Below are 6,350 nucleotides of genomic sequence, written 5' to 3'. Positions count from 1 at the left end.
CTCTCTCTCTCTCTCTCTCTCTCTCTCTCTCTCTCATTCCATCCATCTGTTCAGCCATTTCTCTGTATAAAACCTATCTAAGTCCATGGAGTTTAGCATCTGAAATATCTGAAATATAATGATGGCTTTACTGTATTTTTTGCTTGAATTATTTTTTATGAGAAGATTATTTTTTTGTTTTTTGTGCTGAGGACCAAACCCAGGGCTTCCAACTTGCCAGGCAAGCATTCTACCACTGAGCCCAATCCCCAGCCCCTGAATTCTGATGATGCTGAAGAACAATGCTTGTACAGTTAAGCCTGGAACAAAGGTGCAATTGAAAAAAAAAATGAAAACAGCTTTAGTTTAAAGAAATGAACTACATGTCCCAGGTTAAACATCATGTCTTGGTAACAGCTACTTTTAGTACAGAAATAAAAAAAAGGAATCCCCATTTTAAACTGAAATGGGAGTTTCTCCACAAAAGTGAAGATTGATATGTATTTTATGAAATTAAATACCTTCTGGAAAACTCCTTGTCAGCACTAAAACTGTTAATGCATAAATCCTTTTCAATTTTTAAGCAGGATATTTTATTCTTCGCTAATTCTGCATAGGACCCACTTTAGTAATAGTTTCTGCCTTAGATTAATTACCCTGATCTAATTCATTTAGTGGAGGACAGCTGTGGTACGTGGGCTGCCCGCTGATGTGTGGTGTTAAATGACGCCCATCTGTCACTGCGGCGTATCAGCACGGATTCAGTGTCACCCACTTCATTGGCTCTGCTGAGATGTGAAGTACAACGACAATGTTTACTACTGTTGTTAATTTAATATCTACACCTCTAATAACCTGACTGCTGTCACTAGCTGAACAATGATACATGATGGCCAGGGAAGAGCCAGATAGAAAGCATTAGCCAAGCAGCACCGCAGCCCCTCTGGCGCTGTTAATTAGAATGCTTGCGGGCAAAGTTGCTGCTGGGGGCCCTCTAGGGCACTCTCCTAGGGAAATCCTTGCTGGAAAAGGAAGTTAGAAGGATTTGTGTTAATAGCACCTATGACAAATTTAGTCATTAATTAACAATTACATTCAGCTAAATGAACCCATTCATTCTCCTAAAAGAGAACTATTCTTTAATAATCACTTTTAAGAGTGATTGTCCATATCACTGTGTGGTTTGGTGTTTACAACTCTCCAAATATGTACTTCTTGGAAATCGGTCATTGCCAGTATAGGGTATTAAATCCAATATCTTGGATTTAGAGTTTTCTGTCTTTGACAAACTATCTTATTTGTAATTCATTATGATCCATAGTTTCTAGCATATGCTCTAAAATACTTGATCCTGTTTTGTTAGGTATTAATGCATTATATTTATAGATATGGTAAAATAAAAATGTATATAGTTTATTCTAACTTTGTCTTAATATATTAAAAGATGACTATAAAATACAGAATATTGTAGAAAATATTGATACATTAAATATTTAAACATGAACAAATTTTTGTTTTATTGCTGTTTGAAAAAGCAAAATATTTCATTTTTTAATTTCCCTTTTTGCTGTTTGTATTGCTATGCATGTCTTATTTACTTATTGATAAGCATTAGTTATTTTAGATTATATTCATTGTTAATAAACTTTCAAAAAACTAAATCTTTTCTTTGTATTTTTCTTCTACCATTTGCTTTCAGTTAAATTTGGCCTCACAAGGGTCTACTTTTACTACCTTGTGTTCAGGCAGACTCTGGCTTTCTCCCTGGATTGACAGACTCAGACATTAGAAAGAGAATCAGCTCCTCAGCAAAACTCAAGTAGCACCAGTGTGTGGTTCTTCATTTTTATTTTTCATGGATTTTTTTACATCCTATACTTACCTGGCAGGGGAGATACCATGATCACCAATGGGCTTGTCCATTGCCCTCAGATGTGCTGACCCCTGTGATTGCCCCAGATGTGGGAAACTCGAATGAATAATTTGTGGTAGTGGAGGACTATGTTCACACTCTACCCTAAATAAATAAATAAATAAATAAATAAAATTTTACATCCTCTGGATAAAATTGTATGTGTATATATTCCTTAGCCAATTCCACCTATAGAGATCAAACAATTTAAAAGCAACTCAGTTATAAACCAGAATCAATTTTACAAATACTAAGTACTAAAGAATGCCACATATTAACGTGCTTAAGCATCCTAGTACTCAAGTGCTTTTGAATACTAAATCCTGGAACCTGCCTGTGTATCCACTAACAGATGACTGGATGAAGCAAATGTTACTGTGCCATAAAGAAAGATAAGCTTAAACCATGCAGGTAAATGAATGAATGTTGGCATAATGATGTGAAGTAAGTCATACATACTAGTCTAAAACCCAGTTCTCTTCTGTGAACCAATGCAGTGTCCCGCGCAATGCGCTGTGTGCCCAGGGTGAGGAGCCTGAGAGGATGAAGAAAACGGGTGAGTCAGAGTAGAGAAAACTGTGGCCGGTATGAAGCCCTCACTCCTGAAGGGAAGTAAGGAAAGAAGAAGGAAGAGGAGGAGCAGAAGCGAAAGCTCCAATGGCTGCAACGCATTTATTTAGGCACGTGGTTGGTGGAATATCCGTTGAAAGCTCTCTGCCCAGTGGCTTATCCACATGCTTGTCTCAGGCACCCAGGGTTCTTGAGACTAGAGCAACTAATCAATGTGACCCCCTCAGGCTCGTGCCCCTGAGGCTGGCCTTGCTCCGCCCACACTCCCTCCATCTCTGGTTGAGCCGCTTGCTGCAGCTCCCCCATTTATGTTTTAAGGTTCTAAGCCAAGAGTAGTTAGTTGAGGTGGGAAGAGCTGTATTTGGGGGACTCTGTAGAAGAACTCCTTCTAGAATCCTTTCCATTCTAGCTGAATTTGTTCAATTAAGGCTAAAGATTTTAAGTCCCCGCAATAACAATTTAATTCTACATAGCATATTATCCCAGAACAGTGATCAGGCACTAGTGTAGTTGGCAATTGCTTTATACCTTTTGTGGTTACACTTTTCTGCTGGATCTTCAAGGCCAGTTAAGATGAAACACATATTCATCAATTTTTGTAATTTATTAAGGCCGTTTAAGCTTCCTCAGGGTTTACCTTGGAACCACGTGTAGCAACTGTAGTTCTTCAGTAGCTGTCAGTCAGCTGGATGAGACAAGTGGCACCTTCTCTCTGTGAAAGCTTAGGAAACTTTTTCCTAGTGACTCTCCCTTGGGACACTGTAGATTTTTATCCTCTGAGGTCCTCAAAGCATAAATAAGGAACAAAACCTGAGGTAGGTAACAGGAAATAGAGAGGAAGATCTTTCTCAAAGGGGAAGGGCATCAAGAGATGGAGAAAGAGCGAGGTAGGGGAATGAAAGGGGATGAGAATGGAGTTAGGATATGTTCTATATGTGTGCCAACCACCCACAAGAAACGTAACTATTATTATTGCAAACGTATCACAGAGAAAAGGAAGGGGATCCAGACAAGGAGGGAAGGAAAGGCAAAAGGGTGAAAAATGAAGCACAAAACATTTGCTCCATGTGCAACACACTCACCACTGCCCGGATTGTTAGAGTGTTGAATGCATAAACCCCACCCCACTAATGAGTGTGGGAAAGTGTGTTTATTGTTTAGTGAAGACCCACTGCTTCCAGGCAGCTATTGAAAATACCTTCTTAAAGTGAAAGTCCTCACTAGATCTCAAGCAAGAAGGTGACTAGAAATCCCCCAGAATGTGTACATCATGTTGACTAGAAAGATGGGAATCACTGTGCTGTGGTAAGCTGAAAGCAGCACTCTTTCTTGGTCAGTCAGGTGTTGTGAGCTTAAATGTAGCTGCAGGGTGAGAGGAAGGTGGGGAGGAAAGGGAAATAATGGGGGGAGCAACATTTTACATTTTCATATGTAAATATACATATTTAAGCATCCTAATACTCAAGTGTTTTTGAATATATATATATATATATATATATATATATATATATATATATATATATTCTTAAGAAGGCAAGAATAAAGAACCGGTGCACAAACAGAATTTAAAAAATGGCCACTGAATACATATCAGTTTATGAATTAGTTATTTCATGGTGTCAAACTGGATCAAAGAAAGAAACTGGCATTATGTAAAGTTTTAAAAAGGGATTAAGATATATTACATGTATGTACCAATATTGTAGGCAGCTGAGTTAGATAAAAATATTATAGGCAGTCAGACAGGGCCAGGCCCTCAAAGGAGACAACACAGAAGAGATGCCTTACAACTGTGGGAGGGGTGGATGCTCCTGCTGTGAACCACACCTAAAGGGCAAACAAATGCTAAAAGAGTAGCACCTGGGATTGATATTCTAAATAGGTACCAATCACCTGGAAAGACCCAAGTGAGTCACTAGCCCAACCCCCAACAGAAAGAGACCCTGTCCCATATTCATGTCTGCTTGCTATGTGACTCGCTTTCCCATTTGATACTGGATTGAACCAGTTTTCCCTGACCAATGGTGCTTGTAATCCCATTGGTTGACCACAGTTTTGTCCCACCTCCTGCCCACCTAAGCGAGTTCCCATTCTCTCCACCTTAGCCCCACAAGGTTTTACACTATAAAAGTCCCTGGAAGAGACAGCTTCCCGGGGAACTACTCGCTCGGGCCCCCCTCCTGTCCCTCTCTTGAACACAAGCTTTCTTTCTCTCAATAAATATATTCTGCTCATAACCTTCTTTTGTTCCTAAAATTCATTCTTCGGTTTTAGAGAACAGGAACTCGTGCAGGTCAGGTCGGGAGATTGTTTTTCTCTATGTCATTTGGAGGTTCCCTGTATGGTTGGGAGATGAGTTTTTCACCCACCCAAGACGAATTTTTCTCACTATATCACCAACACCCTACAAAGAATGTAAACATTAGGTAAAATAGACATGTAGGAATAAAAAATAATGCAAAAGAATGCTAAGCAAATCCAGATAAAATAACATCCATTACAAAATAAAAATAAGTATTTTGTATTTTTTTTAAAGAGAGAAAAATCAATCAAAACAATTCAGCATTTCAAAACAAGATGATGGAAAATTAACAATGGCTATTATATTGCCTATTGTTATATCTTAAGTAGTTGCTCAGATTACCAGATACAGGCATGCGGAATTGATCAGTGTAAGTACTAGTTGTTCTTTCCAATGAATTTATAGAAATTAGACAATTATATGTATAATGTTCAATAAATTATTATCAGGAACGCACAAAATCAGGAAAAGTAACACCTGGTGATATCAATTAATCAGGTAAAACTGATTAAGAAATCATGCTAATTAAAAATAAGTAGATAAGTAAACTTGTAGCTCTCAATACAAGGACATAAACAAAATACACATATGTGGAAGATAAAAAACTATACGTACTGAAATTGCAATGAAGGAAAAGACCAGCGTATGCTAGACCAGCATATATAGGAGATTAGACACTACCTTAATAAATACTGAATTTAATAACATAGCACTCAAAAGTATTAAAAAGCAGTATTTAAAAAACAAAAGAAAATGAACAGTGTATTAGTGAGTTAAAGCATGACTACAACCACTCTATGTGAAATGAAAACTTATAAAAGAGAGGAAAGAATGGTGGACACACAAACAAGCTATTTGAAAAAATATCGTTTCCAAATTCCCCAAATCTGATAAAAAATATAAACCCACTAACCCAGAACCTAATACACAACCAGAAAAAGTAGAAAGGAAACTACACAATAATATCTCATCATGAAATTCCTTGAAAGCGGTATACGAATTCCACTTGCCCTACATTGTTACCTGTGATATGTCAAAGTGAGTTTTAATTCTTTTTCCTTGTTTACAAAAGCCATTTTAATAGATTCATGGGGTCTTGTTTGGGTTTTAATTTATACTTCTGGTTTACTATTAATGCTGAATATTCATTATTTATTATTTTGCCCATATACCTTTTTATAAGATAATGCTCATCTTTTATAAAAATTTATATTTGTTTTCTGATAAATGAATTTGTAGAGCTAATGGGAATGTTATAACATTAGGACAGTTTGTTTAACTAAATGCTTTAAATGGCTACCTAGTTCAAAAAGAAAAGCTTTCAGGCATTGCTGTAGGGGTTTAATATCGAGCAGTTCAAAATATGCTGACACTGAAAATTTGAAAATATATTATACAACTTATTATCACATTTTCATCAAGTCTACAGAGTAATTTATGTATATGGTATTGTCATATCATACTGCTAAGTACATTTTTAGGAGCTATAATTTATCACAGTTTTATTCTGAACATGATATTTACTATGTTTTACCTAAAAATTTCTGATTTTTTTCCCTCTTTCTCATTTTTTAGAGTGTAAAGCTA

At 36.8% G+C, this 6,350-nt stretch overlaps 1 pseudogene; it reads left to right on the top strand.

Moving 5' to 3' along the window:
* Nucleotides 1-1,853: 1,853 nt before the first annotated feature.
* LOC111813877 lies at nt 1,854-1,999 on the top strand (annotated as a pseudogene).
* The last annotated feature ends 4,351 nt before the right edge of the window (nt 2,000-6,350 follow it).

This window comes from Octodon degus, unplaced genomic scaffold, assembly GCF_000260255.1.
Source record: "Octodon degus isolate 3935 unplaced genomic scaffold, OctDeg1.0 scaffold00234, whole genome shotgun sequence".
In the NCBI taxonomy this organism is placed as follows: Eukaryota; Metazoa; Chordata; class Mammalia; order Rodentia; family Octodontidae; genus Octodon; species Octodon degus.
This window is presented reverse-complemented; position numbering and strand designations above follow the sequence as displayed.